Consider the following 18,914-nt stretch of genomic DNA (forward strand, 5'->3'; position numbering starts at 1 on the left):
CACAGCAGAATAACTGAGATGAGGCGATTCTGATCCCTTGATGTTGGGATATTAACTATAGACAGACTCAGCTAGCACGTAAGGCATTTGAAACACAACACTGAGGCTGTTCAAATTTATGATGATTCAGACACACATCAATGAACTCTGATCATATTCACCAAGTGCAGAAACTCACCAGCCGTCAGTTGACAAGGACCCTAACATGTCCTGTGCCTTGCCTGCGAGAATCTTTATCACTAAGCAAGGGAGTTGCTAATACTTTAGTGATGAGTCTGGCTAAACACATTTTGTGCTCAAGAGAAGGATAGGAGCTGGAAGGATCCAGTTGATTCAGATGTTCTTCAAAAACACTTTGCGGCAAGGGAATCTTTCTGGAAGAGGAATGAGAAAGCAAAGGTATTGGATCCACTCCTTTAAAAAGAGGTAGACTAGGGAGGGGAGGTGAAAGGGGAGGGAGACGGGGGGGTTGAGGCAGCACTAGGGGAAGTTGGCTTTGGAGCAGAAGCTATAAACTGAAGAAGCAGAGCATTATATTTCCTTGTGGAGAAAGGGGAGGAATCAGCATCTCGACGGCCTGGGAAGAAGCTTCATGTCTGCAAGTGTTGAGTTTCTACTTGGCAGCTGGTGAACTGTGACTGCTAGCGGAGCAGTGCACCTGGTAGGGGAAATCCCACGGCCTTCTCCATGCCCAACACTCGAGACAGTGCTTCTCTGTGCACTACCTGCAGGAAAATGCCACCAATCTCCCATAGGATGGTGTCCTGTTCCTCAAACCAGTTGTGAACAACTGCCCTTCTTCTAAAGCTATCTTAACTGAATTGGAATGAATTTTGTTCCATCTTGATGTGTGTATGGCAGGTAGAGCTTTGGAGAGGTCCCAGGAGACAGCTTTTTGTTCTTAATTCTGCAGCTCCTTTGGCCTGCTGATAATTTCCGTTCACATTTATCAATCCAACAAGAGTTTCTTGGTGGCAGTAGCAGCACTTTCCAGAGACACCGCTTAGCCTAGGGGTGCTCCATTGCTACCTGAGCAAAATGGGCAGTGTGCCTGTGTGTCCCCACCATGGGCTGGCATGGCTCCTTTTCACCCCACACAAGTGCAGGAATATTTCTCAGCCTATCACCTTTCTTTGTATAAAATCCTCTCATCATCCTGAAACTTGCTCTTTTCTTACACATATAAGAGTTTGATAGGGTACTAGATTTCAGTGAAAGTTCATTTGCTTTTGTTTTTTTGCTATTGTGTTTGTTTCAAAAATCCCTTTGTCATCATTTTCACATTCTGTTTCCATTCAAACAAAGAGCAGCTTTACATGGGGAAAGAAAAGGTCAGAGGTTACTTAGAGCATGCCAAAGAAAATAAAAGGGTAGCACATATACAAATGTTTTCATCATTCTGGCCTGATTTTGCAATCTGGGACTGTGCTCAGCTTTCACTAACATCACATCTTAGGGCATGCATCCCACTTGCAATTGCTTTCAATAGAAGACAAGGGCAGCTAGTTCCTTGAGATACTCAATCCTTTACGCATGTTTTATAGGACCAGAGTAACCACAGAAAGTCCACATCCAAGCTCCATGCTATGTTCTCTCACAGATCAGAGCAGAATTGTTATTGATTTCAACAGGAACTGTGCAAACTATCCGAGGGAGTATTTAATTCTTTGTAACATAACAGCATGTTGCCATGAAACCCCTTACTGGGGCAGAACCCCACTCCCACACATCGAAACAGAGATCTGCTGTTTCATACTTCACCCCTGATTAACTGGTGGTGTTTCCCGTATGTTCGACACCGTGTTCCAGTATAAATCGTGCCACTGCCACTAAACTTAAGAACTGTACTTTCAAGGACCAATGATTTTCACAAGCAATAAAGCTGAATGTATTTAAACAACATCTACATACATGGTCAAATACATTCAATATCCCGTCTGGCAGTGACTGAACAGCGTATGTCTGTGTTTAGGGACTGAAAAGACCTTTGGAAAGATTTGGAGAAGTTCCTTTATTTTAGGAAAAAGGGAAAATATGTTCTCCACAAAACTGATATTTTGAACCCTCTTATCTCTGCATGCTGGGCTTTTATTTCCTTTCATTTTTTCAAAGTGTGACTGCCTATAGAGGTGCAGAATCACAGCAGGATGCTGGGAAATGCTTGCTCTTTCCCTCAGACCTGGGGATATTCCCAGTTCACAAGTTGACCCAGCAAGATCCTGTTTAGGAAGTTGCCAAATTAGTGCTCCTGAACCCCATGGCTCTGTACGCTCATTTAAAATGATTTTTGCTAGATACTGCAGTAGTAAATACAAGATCCAGAACAAAGAACTTTTACGTATGTCCTAAGAAATTATATTCTTGAAAGCTGTGCATGGTCCTAGACCCGTATTAAACTCCTCCTAAGGCTTACCATCCAGTCCTCATGAAATCCAATCTAAAAAATTCGTATGTCCTGTGAGTGGGTCCCATACGTAATCACTCATGGCAAATTACTCACCGTGCAAATGTATGCAAATGCATTCCCACCAGTTAATCCAGGGCCACAGATACAGCTGAAAGTGTGCCTTGCTGAACAAGGAATATAAAGGAGTGGTGGCTATCTTGCTTAGATTAACTGTACATGCCAGGCACAGTTTGGTTTTGGGATTAATATCATTCTGTGACAAAAAAACGAGTGGGTCATGGATCATCCGTGATCCCTCCTTTATTTATTTATTTTCCAAGGTCCCACAGTTTCTGCTTCTTTGATTTGCTGGTATTTTTAGTGTGCTCAGGAATTATTTGGTAAGATATTCAAGATTTCTAGTGGGATTTCTTGATAATGGACAGATTCTTTCTCTTCATAATGATAGCTGAGCTTCTTGAGAGCAAAGAGACACTTTGTTCTTTGTTCTCAAGGAGACAAACTGTTATTTCTTTCCCTGAAGAAGCTTCTAATATGATGGGTGAAATATCAGGAATAATTAGACCAAATGGTGATGTAAATCCCACTAGAAATAATGCATCCGTTATTTCATTTTATGCCTATCGTTCTAGTTTCTGCCTGATTTAAGTCCATGTGAAGAAAGCTGTGGGTATTCCCTTTATAAGAACTACAATAAATTTCTTCATTGAATATTTACTAGTCCTGAGTTGCTCCTTTTTTGTTGGACCATCATTACACAATTAAAAAATAAGAAGGTAATTTAGCCGTTTCAAGGGCTGGTATTGCTTAATTTCAGGGGAGGGGGGCTGACAGTTGAAAGGTTAATGTATTTCACTGATTGGGCCCCTGGGGTTCATTTTCTGGAAAAAAAAAGCTTTCAGTTTTTATTAAGAAACCCGTGTAATGAAAAGAGGAAAAGCATCTCTTACTCGGCGCACGCGAGGCAGCGGCTGCAGGAGCCCACGTTTCTCTCCCTGGCTTGGCACGCAGCCACCCCTTTGCCTCGCTCCCCCGCACCTGGGGCGGCGAGGATGGGGTCTGGGTCTGCCGTGGGCTTCGCCGTGTCCTGACTCATCGGCACGGTGTCCCCCGCGGAGGGACAAATCCCGCTGGGAGTGAGGCAGGATCCGCGCGGCGTCCGTGGCGTAGCTCTGGGGGTGAGGAGCGAGGGGTCCTGAACGCCACGAGAGTTAGAAATGGCCCAGAAGCAAACTTGCTTGTAGGCGCCCACCTTGTAGGGCTGGGTGCCGTGGGCACCCCGTAGGGACCCAGTGGGGATCGTTGACACAAATCCCAGCTCTTTTGGCCCCAGCAGGCAGCACCCCAGCTCCACAACCCGGCCGGGCTGCAATGTCAAGTGCTGGTTGAACAACGCCACGTTGATGAGGAGGAGGAACCCCTTCTTCCCACCCATGGCTTGAAGGCTCGTCTGGCCTCCGGCCTCAGATCGGCAGCTTAAAATGAGTAGAGCACTTCGGGGAATGAGAAATCAAACCACAAGAAAGCATCGTCAGCATTTTTCCTAAAGTTTTACCATTAACCCCCCCCCAGACCCTTTCCCAGTGATATTCCTCTCTTGTGCTCCTGCTTGCTGTTCATTTCCTACTACGATCTTGAGCGACAAGCGGCAAGCGAAGGGCTGTTTTTCTAAGGTTTAAGCAAACGCTGGGAAATACCCTCTTCATGCAATTAAATGCATTCATGCTAACACAGCCTTATGATTCACACAGTCACTGAAAAGCTGATAGCTCCACGGTGGTTTAAGAGATAGCAATGCTTCATACCAGCTTGGCATACACATGCTAACTATTAGTAGGGAGAAGAGATACTGGTCATATAAATTACTCCATGTCGGTTATTTCTCACTGCAGTTAGCAAGCGAAGTTTCTTGAGCTGAAACCTTTTTAGTGAGAGTGCACTAAGTCTTTCCCATTAGGTAAGTTAGCATGCAAGTGACATTGCTTGACATAATTTAACTTGCTTGATTGTAACGTCTGCATCAGAAGATTTTAATCCATCAGTAAAAGAATTTTGTAAAACTTCCACAGTGCTGATGTCTCTGGCTGATATTTTTATTATTATGAAATCCCTGAAACTCAACATTTATAGGCACAATGAGGCAGTAAAAAATATAAAATAGAAATAAAATCATTTCCTTGGGCTGGAAAATTCTGAACATTGGAGAAAAGGTTAACAAAATAAAACAAAAGTGTCTCAGTCTTCAAGCATCTAGAAGAATTTTAAGAATGTCCCTTTATTGTCTTTTTTCATACCCCCTATAAAAATTGTTTCCCTCTCAACCCTTAATGAGATGTTTTTAGCAGTGTTTGTCTATCCCAAATTACCATGTGAGATGAGCATTGGAAGTAATGTGGTTTTAGTTTGGGGAGTTGTGCTGGGGATGGAGCCTGCGTGCACACTGCGGAGCGAGGCAGGGTCAGGAGCGCTGCCTTTGCTGCCGGGGACTGTCTCTCTGCTGGCTTTTGCTCTGCTTATCGATACACTTAATAGATTGAAATGACTCGAGAAAAGGGGGAGAAAAAGTTCTGTCTCTCATCGCAGTGAAGTATTTGTATTCGGTTATCTTAACAAAAGTAAACTGCTCAGAAATGAATGAGAAAAATGGTATTTTATTAAAGAGAGAAAAAACCCCAATGAGTTAAACATAATTCTAAGCAAGAAAACAGAAGAATGGGCATTTCTACACATCCAGTTGAAAATCAGTTTCAAAATTCATGCAGATATTTTGAAGTAGAATACCTTTCTGACTCCTAGTTTGGCTGTACTAGATTCATGGAAATAAAATGCCTTTGTTTTCTGTAGTCTGAGCTTCAGAAAAGGATTGCAGCTACAAGGAGAAATTCCGTATCCTGCTTATCTCTCTTCCCTTAGATGTGATGGGCCGCTAAAAATAAATATGTAAAATTCAACATATCCATAATCCTGGAAAAATTGGTTGTAACTAACAGATAATGATGACTTGGTTAATTAATGGAATAAACAGGGGAGGACCAAGATAAAGCTGTGGTAGATTTTGGTAATGAGCCACATTCAAAGAAACCAGATGCCTATATGCATCGTGTAATACAAGTGAGTGTTTTTTTTATAGTTGTTGGTGTTAATTTTAGAAACTGTTAAACACACTGAATCAGATGACTGAAGAAATGCTCGTTCCCAGTGGTTAACAGTCGTCCCCTGCTCTCATCTCCATATCCAGTGATCAGAACATAGGATGAAACTCGGTTTTAAAATCAAACCGAAGATATTCCACCTTCTCCTGCAGCTTTCCACTCACAATCTGAGTGCAGCAGTATTCTTGCACAGCTGTAAAAAAGCCTGTTTTTCAAGATATCATAAACCCATTTTTCTTAAACAGAAATAGTTTGGTTTCTTTATTCGTAAAAAAAGAGAAAGAAAGAAACACTCTGGCTTCAAGGTTTTGGAATGAATGTACAGGAAAAATATAGCCTTCATTCGTATTTTTAAATACAGTCTAAATAATGTCTGAAGAAATAGTTACTTCAGCTTTAAATATTGGCTGCCAAGTGGTAATTATATTGTTTAATTTTAAATCATACGATAGAGTTATACCATCTGACACTGCAAACATTACACACAAACACTTTTTGTTATCACAAGAGAATGATATTTTAAAATGCACAAAATCATCTTTAAAAGCAAAGTAAAAAATCTATTTTTATTATGAATGTGAACTTTTCCTATCTCCTTTTCTGAAAGTTACCGAGCTCTGGATTGCATTGCCAACTCATCGTGCTGAATACCCCTAAATTTAGCCTTATGTTCTAAAATATGTTTATATAAACATTTTGCTCTATTGATAGAAAGCTAAAAATTTTCTTATGGATATTATAGTTAAATCAACTATCACTTCTCTTCTAGGGAACTTCTGGTAGGAGAGGAGCTTCACAAGGAACAATCTTCTGTAAATCTGCAAAAACAGCAACTAGGTAAGACAGCAACATTACTTAAGAATGGTAAACATTAGCTTAAAATAAAATGAAAATCCTCAATAATCTAAAAGGCTGGCATGTTAATAGTGCTTGAAATAGTTTATAATCTGAAACGTAGCTATGCATTATTCTGCCCTTCCCTCCTGGTTATGGAGCTGTTGTTTACGGAGTGCCAAGGGCATTTCTGTCTCATTATCAAATACATAAATAGAAGAATATGCATTTAGTGGGGGATCTATTTTATTGTCAGTCTCCCCCCCCCACCCCAGTGCACACACTCATGATATTTTGTGATGTTTTCTCCTCCCTTCTGCAGCCTCTATATTTCCAAGAAACCGTGTAAAAAAGCCTAAAACAAATAACATCTCCAGCCAAGAGGGTGCAATTTCTAAAGTAAAAGCGACACACTTTAAGCTTTGGAGAAACATCCACACTTAAGACACTTCTCTTTTCCCCCTACCCCCTGCATGAAGCATTTTTATGTAAGCTTATGATTTACTTTAAAAGCTGTGTTAAATACTTTTCATTTTTAAATGTTCTGGAGGGTATCTTTAACGCTAAGCTGTGCTGTGTAATTTTTAGGAACTGGGATCCAGCTCCCGGTTTACTCAGCGCTAAGGCTCCTGCGGCACGTCAGGGAAGCTGTGAGCGTTTACTCCAGCTGAGGATTTGCCCCACTGAACGCAGCAGTCCTGAGTCAGGGTCCGTTCCCTTTTCTCAGGTCAAACTACCATGGATGCTATAAATGAAATCCGTGTCTTTGGTGGGAGCCTTGCCTGAGGAGGGAGTGCAGAACCCAGCTTGTAATGCCCAGCCGGGCTCAGGGACCCCCCCAAGTCAACTGGCTCAGTGCTCAGGGGACGCTGAGTCTGACCCTGAAATGCTCAGCCTGGTAAATACTTCAGGCTCAGGAAAAGGAAAATATGTTTAAGAATAGTATTTCTCTGAGGAAAGACTAAAGGGATTGGGCCCTAAATTATTATCCTCGTGATATCTCATAGATCCAATAATGGAAAATGTGGGAAAATAATTATAACATATATATATATATATTTAAGTTTAGGAAGTTAATGTCCCACGGGTTTTTTTCTAAAGCAGATTTTATGAATATTGAATGCTGTAAACCAAACACAAAGCAAAAGCCTGATTTTATTTGTTCTTTTTTGGTGAGGGAGAAGGATTTTTTTGAACATTGGAGTTATTTTAGTTTTAGGAAGCTAAAAACTGATGAAAAATCGTTCTCTTTCTGGTGGGTCATGTATTTAATTGGCTCACAGTAGGAAGTAAACGGAGTCAGGAATGTTTTTCTTCATTACCCTGAATGTGTACTGTCCTTTATTTGTGAAAGAAAAGATAAGGATGCTGTAGCATAGTATTTGGGGGGAAAAATAGAATAAGCTTTATAAATAAAGACAAATGTGGAAGGAATACATCAATGTGAAAGTAGCCTATGGGAAATTTTTATTCCTATTTTTTAAATAATTTGTAGGGTAGTTGTTCAGAAAGAGTATCGCCACATGTAGAGACATGCGAACGACTATGAACACATGCTGGAATTCTTACATTTTTCAGCTCGCGTCGACAAAAGGTTCCTTGTTTGTTTAGGTTTTGTGTGCAGGCATAAAACAGACCAGATCTATATTTGTATTTCTCGCTCTCGTTTTCTTAAATGATTCGCCTGCTTTTCCCTTAATTTCAGCTTGATCTGCGCATTTATTTTTTTTCTAAAAAGGGCTTTTTTTTTTTTTTTTTTTTTTTTTTTTTTTTAAATATATACGGTTGAACTTGTTCTCCTAGACCTCAGGATTTAGAAACAAATGATAAGTGCCGTACTTCAGCTAGACAGACGCTCTCGGCTCTCCACAAGCGCTGGCGGCTGCTACATTATACTGCACTGCCACCTTCCGTCGCCCAGCCCGGCCCCGCATCGGGGTGCGCTCCCCCCCCGACCCCAGCTCCGGCCCCGCATCGGGGGGCGCTCCCCCCCCGACCCCAGCTCCGGCCCCGTTCGGTGCTGAGCTGGCTGGAAAGCAAAACTGCTCGGCAAGGACCCAAGGGTCGAAGGGAAGAAGGTGGTGATGCTCCTCGGGTGGCGGACCGTAAGCCAAATCTCTGAGTAATTAATAAGGGGAAATCGAGAGCGATAAAGCTCGAAGGGAAAAAGCTGCCTGCGAGCTCCGGGTGCGGGAGGCTGCGTGGGGATGCTCCGAGCTGGCCCCGGTGCCACACGCCGGCCTGAGGGACAAGGCAGCAGTGTCAGGTCTTCACGAGCTTTCATTTCTGTAATTCACTTTCTGTACCGACGGCCCCGTTGTAAATCGTTTGTCGCCAGAATCTCTGCACTAGCTGCATCACGGTTTGGTTTTTTTTTCTTAAAGTAATTCTTATTTGCAGGGGTTTTAAAATATTTGGCCTGAAGCTATTTATTCCCCTTAGATAGCGATACAGAAAGTTTGATCGCTGCTATTTATATTCTGAATGAATTAATGTATTTCGGGTTGCTGCCTTTCACTAAATCTAAGCCCCAGACTGAAGGAGAAGCATCTGGCACAATGGAAATTGTCACAACACGGGCTGCAACTTCGACTGGCGAGTGAAGGCTTCCCTTCGATGCACCGATCACAGAGAGGAGACTGTTTTAAAGGACACTGCGGCTACGAGGCAGCGGCACAGCCATGCTGTTGCAGGCAACGAGGAGCCTCAACCTGCGGGAACCAAAAGCAAAGAGAACCACGCTCCCTTGGTGCCAAACCCATTACGAGTGAGGCCAGAGCAACCTTTGCTTATTATTTTTTGAGAGGAAATCCCTTAAACACATCCCACCCTCCGAACCCAAGGCGGGTGATGCTTGTGGGGGCTCCCCAGGTGATGCCCCATCCCGGGAAGGCTGCTCTGCCAGCGTGGAGGTGCCCAGCAAGGAGCGGTGCTGGACCAGGTGACTCCCTGTGGATTGCTATCGTGGCTCCCGGCCGATCCCTCCGACGGCTTCACTCCAGGTGCTTGGCAAAAGCACGGTCCCCCTGGCCATAGCCTTTGCTATTTACTTATTGACTCCTCTCGCCAGCGGCTCTTTGCTTTTGGGAGGCCGAGCAGAAGGAGAGGGAGAGGAGGGCTGGGGAGGAACGGGAACTCTTCTGCACAGGAGGTGGACCGTGTTTCTTTCATCTTTACCAAAGGGGAAGGAAAAAGCCTCAGGAGGGTATTCCCAGGGAGGAAGTAATTCCCTTTTCTTCCACCCAGCAGGAGAGCGCATCCTGCCTTCAGCTCTCTGCTCCCCAGCTTCCCAGGCCAGCGGGGTTACACGCTGCCGTCTCTGGCCACAACAACACTCAGGGCCCACACGCTGGGTTTAAAGGTCCTCACGGCCCCTTTGGGGCTTTGACAAGGCTCATCGCCCTCTGCAGACTCTTGTAGGATGGGCTAGGGATGAGTCCGTGTGCTCCCCTGCTTTGGGTGCTGGCACCCTGCCCAGCGCTGCCATCCTCATTTTCTGAGCAGGACAAGAAAGCATCAACGTCCCCGTGCCCAAAGGTGGCAAAGCCTGGCAAAAAGCCCGTGTTCCTCATACTGGGGGTAGGTTCCAGCATCAGGGACCAGGAGGATGGAGGCGATAAACTGGGGACATCCCGACCCCCTCTCTCCTAGCACAGACCCCTGCCCGCAGCGGTAGCAGCAACACCAGTGTCAAACAGGGCTGTGAGTTCACCTCCCACATGAAGGCATTGCTCTGCTGCTTAGAGAAACATTATTGTTAAGTACTAATTTCACATGAAAGAACTCATGCCTGGACAGGCATTTCTCCCAGCACCAGAAGAACCTTTTAAAACAAAAATAGAAAAAATTAGAGATGTCTCCCTTGCCTGTTAGATGTCTACAACCTTGCCTTGGCTACTACTGTTGGGAACCCAGGATTTTTTTAACACCCAATTAAATTAGTGTAATTGGGATAGAGTTGCAATTTCTTTGCCTCCAGCTGTGAGTCATAATCTGTTTAGCACCTGAGTGTTATTTCACTTTATTTTTAGTACCTAGCCCATCGTTTGGAAGGGGAGAAAGCAAACCTACCCGTCAGTCAGGATTTTGGGAAGGTGTAGATTACTTATCGTTAATTTAAATGTGGCATTTAAATGACCATTCACAGGTGGTTTTAATGCTGTTATTAACTTCTTTTTTGGACCTTGTAAGGGATACATTTGAAAAAAGAAATGCCAACGACCTTGAACCACAGGCCATGCCAATAATACATTGCTGTTACTACGTCATGGGGAAAACTGTAGAACAGGAGGAGAGTTTCTAGTGAGGAGAAAAAGAGAACTTTATTATAGTAAAGAATAACAACAAAAAAGGAGGAAAAAATGATCAAAACCTAGTCCTGTTTGGGCTACCAGTTCAGCCTAAAGTACATTTTGAAATGATGAATCAGCTGGAGAGAAAAACATATTCCAGATGTTTTCTGTGTTTGTCTCTGGTATTTACTTCATCATGCTTTATCCAGAGGGGTTACTCCACGGAAATAAATGATATACCAAGTGTGATCAGTGAGGAAAAAATATCGATTGTAGCATGTTTAAAAGAGAAACTAGCACTGGGCAAATAGGTCAGGATAAAACACAAACCAGCCTGAAACTGTCTGCAATTCAGACCCTTGGTTATGACTCAAACCAACACATCCACCAGCCTTAGAAAAATCCCTGTGAATCATGGTTGATGAAAACTGTGGACAAAAATAATTTTGATGTCTTGGGAAACCAAGACCACAACAGTCCTGCAGCGCTGGATTTCAGTGCTGCTGTGTTGGGGGGGAGGGGGGGGGGGCAGAAGAGGGAATCCCCCCAGCTGAGCCGTGGCAGCGAAACGCCTGCGTGAACCTGCTGTGTCCTGTTGCATGGTGGTGGACGTGGGCTTTGGCTTAGCTGGGGTCAGTGTGTTTGGAGACCAGTGCTGTGGAGCAGAGGGTGTAAGGCCAGGAGGCAATGATGCTGGGCTTGCCCCAAGGGAATGGGAAAGGGGGGCTCTCCCGGTATGGCCAAACCGGCATCGCAGAAGAGAGCTTGGTGCCAGATCCTCTAATTCATCCTCAACCTAAAGGGGTTTCACCTGAAATGGTAAAAGATTTATGGACATCAGAGATGGAGTAAATCGCTAAGGTAACCATATACTGCTCGCTAGCAGGACAGGTCTAGTAGTGCTCCCACGACTGACACGGGAATGACAGCAGGCCCATGCCTCTCCTGACGGTCTGTCTAATACAAATAACAAAATTCATGACTCTTCAGGCAACTTATCTAAGGCGATGTTTATTTTGCAAAGCAAGACTGAATGTCTTAAAAAAAGAACCCCACCTCATCTTATCCATCTATCTGCACTCTCCAGGTTGAGGTTTTCTTTAAAAACAAAATAGCCAAAAGCTAATTGCATGTAAGTTTAGACTTAAGATATTTTTGTGACGCTTAGAAGGTGGGGAACAAAAACCCTGTCACTAAATTGAAGTCTCTAAAATATCTGCCAAAACAGCTCTTTAAAAAGATATTTGCACCTTTATTTAGTTCCTTCTTGTGAGGAATGTTTACTGCAGTCCGTAGATGTGGTTATGTCATGTTTCCACTGTGTTTTCATTCAGTGCTGCTCTGTATTTGTGGTTTTCTCATTTGTGACAGTCTAGTAACTGGAGCCATTTGTACCTGAGCAAATAATATCAAATCTGAATACTTTATAAATATTTACAATATTTGGTGTGTCTCCCACTCACATCAAATGCAAAGTATAAAAAGCAAAAACAAACAGAAACAAACAGAACCTGTGTTACGTTATAATAAATATTTACTGTATGTACTATTGACTAAAGAGTCCCATACAGCTATTGAGGAGGCATTGTTTCTGTCAGGCTGTTCTATATTAAAACACTCTAAATGAAGCTGTTTGAGAATAAAAATGTGCATGTTAGAGAGTGATTGATGCCTATGACTTATTTAATTTTTTTGGCAAGGGGAAGTGGTTCTTTTTTTCTGCCTGCACATGTGGGTAGTGAATTAGGCAGGAGCCTGGGACTTTCTGGCACAGCTGCAGAATTCATTGGAGCGAGGTCCCAGTGCAAGACTTGGGGGGAATGTGACCCTTTGGGCCCACCGGTTTTAAGTAGAGATTCCAACTGCAAACAATCTGCACTGAAGACAGGGCAGGCAGCGGCGGAGCAGCAGCCACGTTCCCTGTGTAACAAAATCAGCCTTAAAGCAAGGAAGAAAAAAATGTGATGTTCATAGAATGATAGAATCATAGGTTGGAAAAGACCTTCAAGACCATCGAGTCCAACCGTTCACCTAACACTGCCAAGTCCATCACTAAACCATGTCCCTAAGCGCCACGTCCACATGTCTTTTAAATACCTCCAGGGATGGTGACTCCACCACTTCCCTGGGCAGCCTGTTCCAATGCCTGACAACCCTTTCAGTAAAGAAATTTCTCCTAATATTCAATCTAAACCTCCCCTGCCGCAACTTGAGGCCATTTCCTCTCGTCCTATCACTAGTTACTTGATAGAAGAGACCAGCACCCACCTCACTTCAACCCCCCTTCAGGTAGTTGTAGAGAGCGATCAGGTCTGCCCTCAGCCTCCTTTTCTCCAGACTAAGCAGCCCCAGCTCCCTCAGCCGTTCCTCATAAGACTTGTGCTCCAGGCCCCTCACCAGCTTGGTTGCCCTCCTCTGGACACGCTCCAGCCCCTCCATGTCTTTCCTGCAGTGAGGGGCCCAAAACTGAACACAGGACTCGAGGGGCGGCCTCACCGGTGCCCGGTACAGGGACGATCACCTCCCTGCTCCTGCTGGCCACACTATTTCTGATACAGGCCAGGATGCCGTTGGCCTTCTTGGCCACCTGGGCACACTGCTGGCTCATATTCAGCCGGCTGTCGACCAGCACCCCCAGGTCCTTTTCCGCCAGGCAGCTTTCCGGCCACTCTTCCCCAGCCTGTAGGGTTGCATGGGGTTGCTGTGACCCAGGTGCAGGACCCAGCACTCGGCCTTGTTGAACCTCATACAACTGGCCTCGGCCCATCGATCCAGCCTGTCCAGATCCCTCTGCAGACCCTTCCTACCCTCCAGCAGATCAACACTCCCACCCAACTTGGTGTCATCTGCAAACTTACTGAGGGTGCACTCGATCCCCTCGTCCAGATCATTGATAAAGATATTCACAGGACCAGAGCAGGGAGAAGGAAGCCTTTCAAACCGTTTGGCTTCTCTGGATTCAGGGAATAGCTTTACCAAGCCCTGGACATGCTGATCCTTAATGAACAAGCAGAGACTTTTCAGTGTCATCAGATCCTGCTCAGGGAGGGACTCCAGACTTGTACCTGGAGGCCTGGTGTCATGAGGGACCTCCAAAGCTTTTTGAATCACTTAATGGAAGGCCTCCCTCCCTCTTTCTCTTTAATCCTCTTGCCTCTGCAGCCCCTTTGTCCTCTTGTTCCTCTCCCATGCAGGAGCTTTTATCTTTTCTCCTAACCTCATATTATTTTTCCAAGTTACTTGTCCCCAAGCACCTTCAAGCCTTTGACGTATTTATTCTTACAAGACTGCTATATCCCTTTTTTACCCAGACTGATGCATCACAGATCAGTTTAAGCCTGGGATAGAGTCTGGGAGATGGGTTCAGTTCTAACTCGGCTGTGCCCTAGCCACCGTGGCTTCCTTTTGCTGTGTCCATTCCTTATCTGTCACGTACAAATTGGCTCATATTCTTAGCCACCCATCTGCAAAGGCTTACTGGCTTGCTGGATTTTAAAGAAGTTTATTGAACTTATGGCTGTAAGCAAAGTTCACTAAGTGGCCATAATTTTCAAGCCATATTTTGCCTCAATTCAGCTCCAAGGCCAGCATTTTCTCGCTGGTAGGGGCCAGATTCTGCAAAGAGGATCTAAGCAGACGTGGTGCTCTGCAGTGTTTGAGCCTCTGCTGAGATGACAGGAATCAGCAATATTCAGAGGGGTCTTTCCCTCTGCCCCACCCCACTTAGATCCCTGCAATGAAGCCCTGAGGGTCCCTGGGATTTGGGCTGGAAGGGTCCTTGGATGGTAGGCCATGCTGTGGGGCACAAGGGCATCTTTACAGCCTGTGCATGTATATATTTAAATTGAGCTCACTGCTGTGGGGTGTGGTGAGGGGACATGTGTCAGAAAAGGGGATTAGATGAAGACGTGGAGGGAAGTATCAAGGGGTGCTAGTAGACACAATACTCCAGACAGATGCCACAACCAGTAAGTGCTGGAAAAGCCTACAGGGGAAGGAGAAATTATAGGAGAAATCCTGCCCTTTTATTTGCATGCTTTCCCAGAGCGTGAGACTCCCTGTCAGACATGGGGCTGGGCCTTTAGTCTGGTTGTTCTTATATAAGTGACCCTAAAAGTTCTGCTCTTTGTGTAGGCTGTTGCACATAACTGCAGATGCATCTAAACAATTTCCTCAAGCAGGATTTTCAAGGACTACTCCTTTACCCACCTCCTCAACCTCTTCAAGTTGACTAAAAACCCAATTCTTGCAGCATGGGCCGTTACCAGGTACCCTCTGTGGCATTGCATTGAAATCTGTGTTTGAGTAAAAGAACAGTACTTTAGAAAAATAAATAGATTTGGTCTGAGTAAAACCTTGTAAAAACATCAAGATGTGGCTTGGCCTATTTGTAAAATACACGGCAGATCCCCTGCCCGAGAACAACTTAAATTGTCAATATAGAAGTTAAAAAGCTCATTTCAATTGGAAATTCCAGCTAAATTGTTCCCAGTTAGCACCAGAAAGGAATGCTTTAGACTAAGACAAAACAGATGCAGTCTGTTAGGTTCCCATTGTATGAGCAGACTTCCCTTGCAGGGAGGTAGGTAGCTTTGCACAAAAGCCCCCCTCGACTTGTAAACAGAGATAGAGCCGGCTGCCTGTACACCAGCAGTTTTGTTTCTTCCTGGGACTCTTCCAAAGCAGACAGGGCAGGGAAGGAATAAAACCAGCCTCCCAAGCACCACCGTCCAGGAGCAGATGAACCCAGCATGCTTCAGACGCTGGAAAAAACTCTAACAACTGGCTTGTTCCTTCGCCAGGCGCAGGCTTCAGTGGCCATTTCAAGCAATATGCCGCGAACCACCACCCGTCTGGAAAATCAGAGGCAGCTCTTGGTTACGCTGGGGCCCTCCCTGGAGCACTCCGGCAGTAGAAAGCAGCCCCTGAGCATGCTTCTTGCAAAGACTGCCCTGCAACCTCCCCAGTTGCTGCAAGTTTTATTCTGTAAGACCTCCACATTAGCCCTCCTCCTCATCCCCAGATTACCAGGCAATGTAATTACAGTCTCTTTTGCAGAGCACATTGGGTATTGGAGGAAACAGCTGTTATTAAAGCTCCCTTTCACTTGCATGAAGGACTGGAAAGAGCTGCCACAGAATACAGGGAGTAGGAGAAAAAGGAATTAAAGATACTTTACAGTCTCTTCTCCCATCTCCCCCATATTTGTCACAGTCTTGGAAAGGGGAGTTGCCTACATGTGGCATCATTCCAGATTAACTACTGATGAATTAATTCCTTGTGTGCTTGCTCCTATATCCCGGAATAAGAGTGCATTATTCCAAACCTCTTACCCTAGACCATGCAGTTTCTTAGTAAGGGGTTCTAAAGTCAGTGGTAAGAGCAATAGTGGTAATCCCTCATCGTAGGATGCGCCAATATGTGTTTAATCTGGTTTAAACCATTTGACATAATGCACTTTGTCTCTTACTAACTCCTTGTATGGATGCTGTTGTGCCCACGCAGGGTATAGTCAAGAGAAGCCCTAGATGGACACCACCTGGTTTACACCAGTAAGAATATTTTCCCCTCACCTTCTGCAGATTATTTCCTACTTCAGGTGGAAATATTTATGAGGCTCCAGAATTTAATGAGAGCCTCATTTTGTTACTACCCCTTGTACATTATGTCCATCCTGAGCGTTAGGCTATCTGTCACGCTGTGCTGGAGTGACTGCTCCCACTGATCCCTGTGTTCAGGACTGGTCCCTCCAGCCCCTGTCACAGCCACCACCAGTGGGGCTGCAGCAAAAACTAGTGCATGTCTCCAGCAAGGTTCATTAGACCAAAAAATGCCATTGTCAATGGATGCTAAACCCAGGTCTCCTGCAGTCTCCATGCCCACAACATTGGTAGCTCACCACTAAAAAGTCTTTTGGTGTCACTCACCCAAGGTAACCTGCTGTCTCCCTGCACTGTGTGGCATCTTCAGGGCACATGGAGAGCCTTCTCCTGTCCCCAGAACAGCTGGCTCAGCCAGAAACATTGTCCCGGGCATTGGCACATTGACCAGCAGCATGTTATCACACGGGTAAGGTGGCCTCTTCAGCAGAAATGACACTCGTGACACAGCCAGTGACAGCCGTTGGGCTTTGGTGGGGCTGGCTCTGTGCTGGAGGCGGGCAGCGGAGGACAGAGAGCGGGTACCAGAACCTCTGATCTGGCTGCCTTGAGCAAATTGAACATGCTTTTTGTGCAGAAGGACCCCGGAAAGGAAAAAAATGAACACACTTACAAGCTGAGAGGTAGTGAGGAGGAATACCTGTCGAAGTGAGTCGTGGTGATGTTTGTAGCGGTTGAGACTCTTGGGAGTGCCAAGAGGTCCTAAGGGACCGCAGCAGCTCAGAGAGACCCATGTCCGCAGCAATGGCAGGGTGGGCAGCAGGAGAGCAGGGCCAGACTTGCTCCAAAGTGGGGTGACCCTCATGCCAACAGTTTCCTGTATCGGTGCCAAGGACCAAGGGAGATATTGCCTCTACCATTATAATATAAAAAACAATTCTTCAGCCAAAGAGGTCATCCGCATGATTAGCCCAACTTAACCTAGGCCTTGAAAAGGGACTGTGCAGGGACTAGGAGTGCCAAGACCATGGTGATGCCTTTTGGGATTCTCCTGGTGGGGAATGGAGTCTGCACCTGATGCATTCACATTGCATGAGTAGGCATCAGTGCAAACAACGTAAGCAAATAGAAAAAATAAATCCTAACTAACACGCAATACATTTAAATATATTTTGGGATACATAGTGTTGGAAGAATTGGGGTCCTATAAGCTCCTAAAGCCCTATTGAAAGAAAAAGTCCATTGTTTGAAAAATGTCTTAGGACTGCCCCCTCTTGCTCCTTCACCCTATTGTTTTTGCAGAGGAAGTGATTCCAGAAGCTATAAAAATGTGTTGATTTTGTTTAAATGGATTACTTCCCATCTTGTGGCACGAAAACTGGCTGACCCCACTGACGGGCAAAACACATTTACAGCAGTAGTGAGTGACTGAGCCCAAAAGGTAGTCAGCAAAGCCTGGATTAGGCCACAGCTGGTGCTGGAATGAGTGCTGGGACCTGATCTGTGGCACTTTAGGCAGGTGGAAGTCCTGTTTGCAAGACTATTAGGTAAATTTGTACTTTGTAAATGTGTCTTTAAAGATGTATGCTTAAAATAAACCAGCAGCACTGTAGGTCACACTTACAGGGTGTTTAGCAAGCCCTGGGGGTGAGCCACGTACCCCTTCAAAGAAAGCAGGCTGCAGCCGACCCAAGCCCAGCAAGGGCAGAGAGGAGCCTCCCAGCTCCTGCGGACTCGGGTACTCCCTGAAAACATGGCAGGACTGCAAACAAGTTTGGGATGCCCTAGCCTGTGTGTGCGCTCTAAGCCTATTGCGTGTCTCAGCTACTGTTTCCAAATGCTGCTGCTGTTCTCCTCTAATAGGCTGTGGTCACTATGCTCTTTCATTTTGTTGCTTTAAAACACCCTAGGTAGAAAAAGTCAGTTTTAATGAGCATTGTGGAGTTATCTGAGCTGCAGAAAGGACAAGTAATAAAGCATTCATTTGCTTTGCAAGCATGACATTAATTGTGCATGTGCATGTGCGTGTGTGAGGGTAAATTCTTCTGGTGCCGTCTTTGTCTCGTGCTGTTGCAAAGTTTGCATGTAGAACATGTATGACTTGTATACTACTGTTGCAGCAAAGAAATTCATGAAAAATCCTATACCTGGATCCACTTGTATAGTGGATCCTGTACACCATACATGAACATGTATTCTTCCGAAGGCATATATTTTTAAAGACAGGCTTAAGGAGATAATAAAATTTCTAAGTATCTTTTAATATGTTTTCAGCACTAAGCAGTTTTTGAAGATTTGGGGCTCCATAAAACCCAAAGCCTTTTTGAAATAAAAAGGTAGTTGTTTGAAAAATATCCTAGGATTGCCATCTCCATCCTTTATCTGTTCTTCAACGCCATTGTTTTTTGCAAAGGAAGTGATTCAAATGAGAATGCAGAGGATACTGAATAGTACATAAATGGTAGTGGGCAGAGCAGGGGTAGGATGAATGTCCCCCATTGCCATTGCTGCAGAGAGAACTGGGCACTTCCCTTCAGCCAGAGTGTGGTTTCAGGGAGGAAGCAGTTTTCAGAGGTTCTGCAAATATTTTCTCTTCTTTGCAGACATGTCCATTTGCTCAGAACACATC

The 18,914-nt window shown here is 44.8% G+C and overlaps 1 long non-coding RNA gene across 1 annotated transcript in view; it reads left to right on the forward strand.

The window, feature by feature from the left end:
• Positions 1 to 5,667: 5,667 nt before the first annotated feature.
• The window catches only part of LOC142030691 (uncharacterized), a 33,560-nt gene continuing 20,313 nt past the window's right edge, over positions 5,668 to 18,914 (forward strand). The window contains exons 1-2 of the long non-coding RNA XR_012650240.1: positions 5,668 to 5,976; positions 6,329 to 6,396. This is a non-coding gene — a long non-coding RNA (uncharacterized LOC142030691). The remainder of the gene's footprint in view (positions 5,977 to 6,328; positions 6,397 to 18,914) is intronic.

The sequence above is a fragment of the Buteo buteo genome, chromosome 4, assembly GCF_964188355.1.
Source record: "Buteo buteo chromosome 4, bButBut1.hap1.1, whole genome shotgun sequence".
Lineage (NCBI taxonomy): Eukaryota > Metazoa > Chordata > Aves > Accipitriformes > Accipitridae > Buteo > Buteo buteo.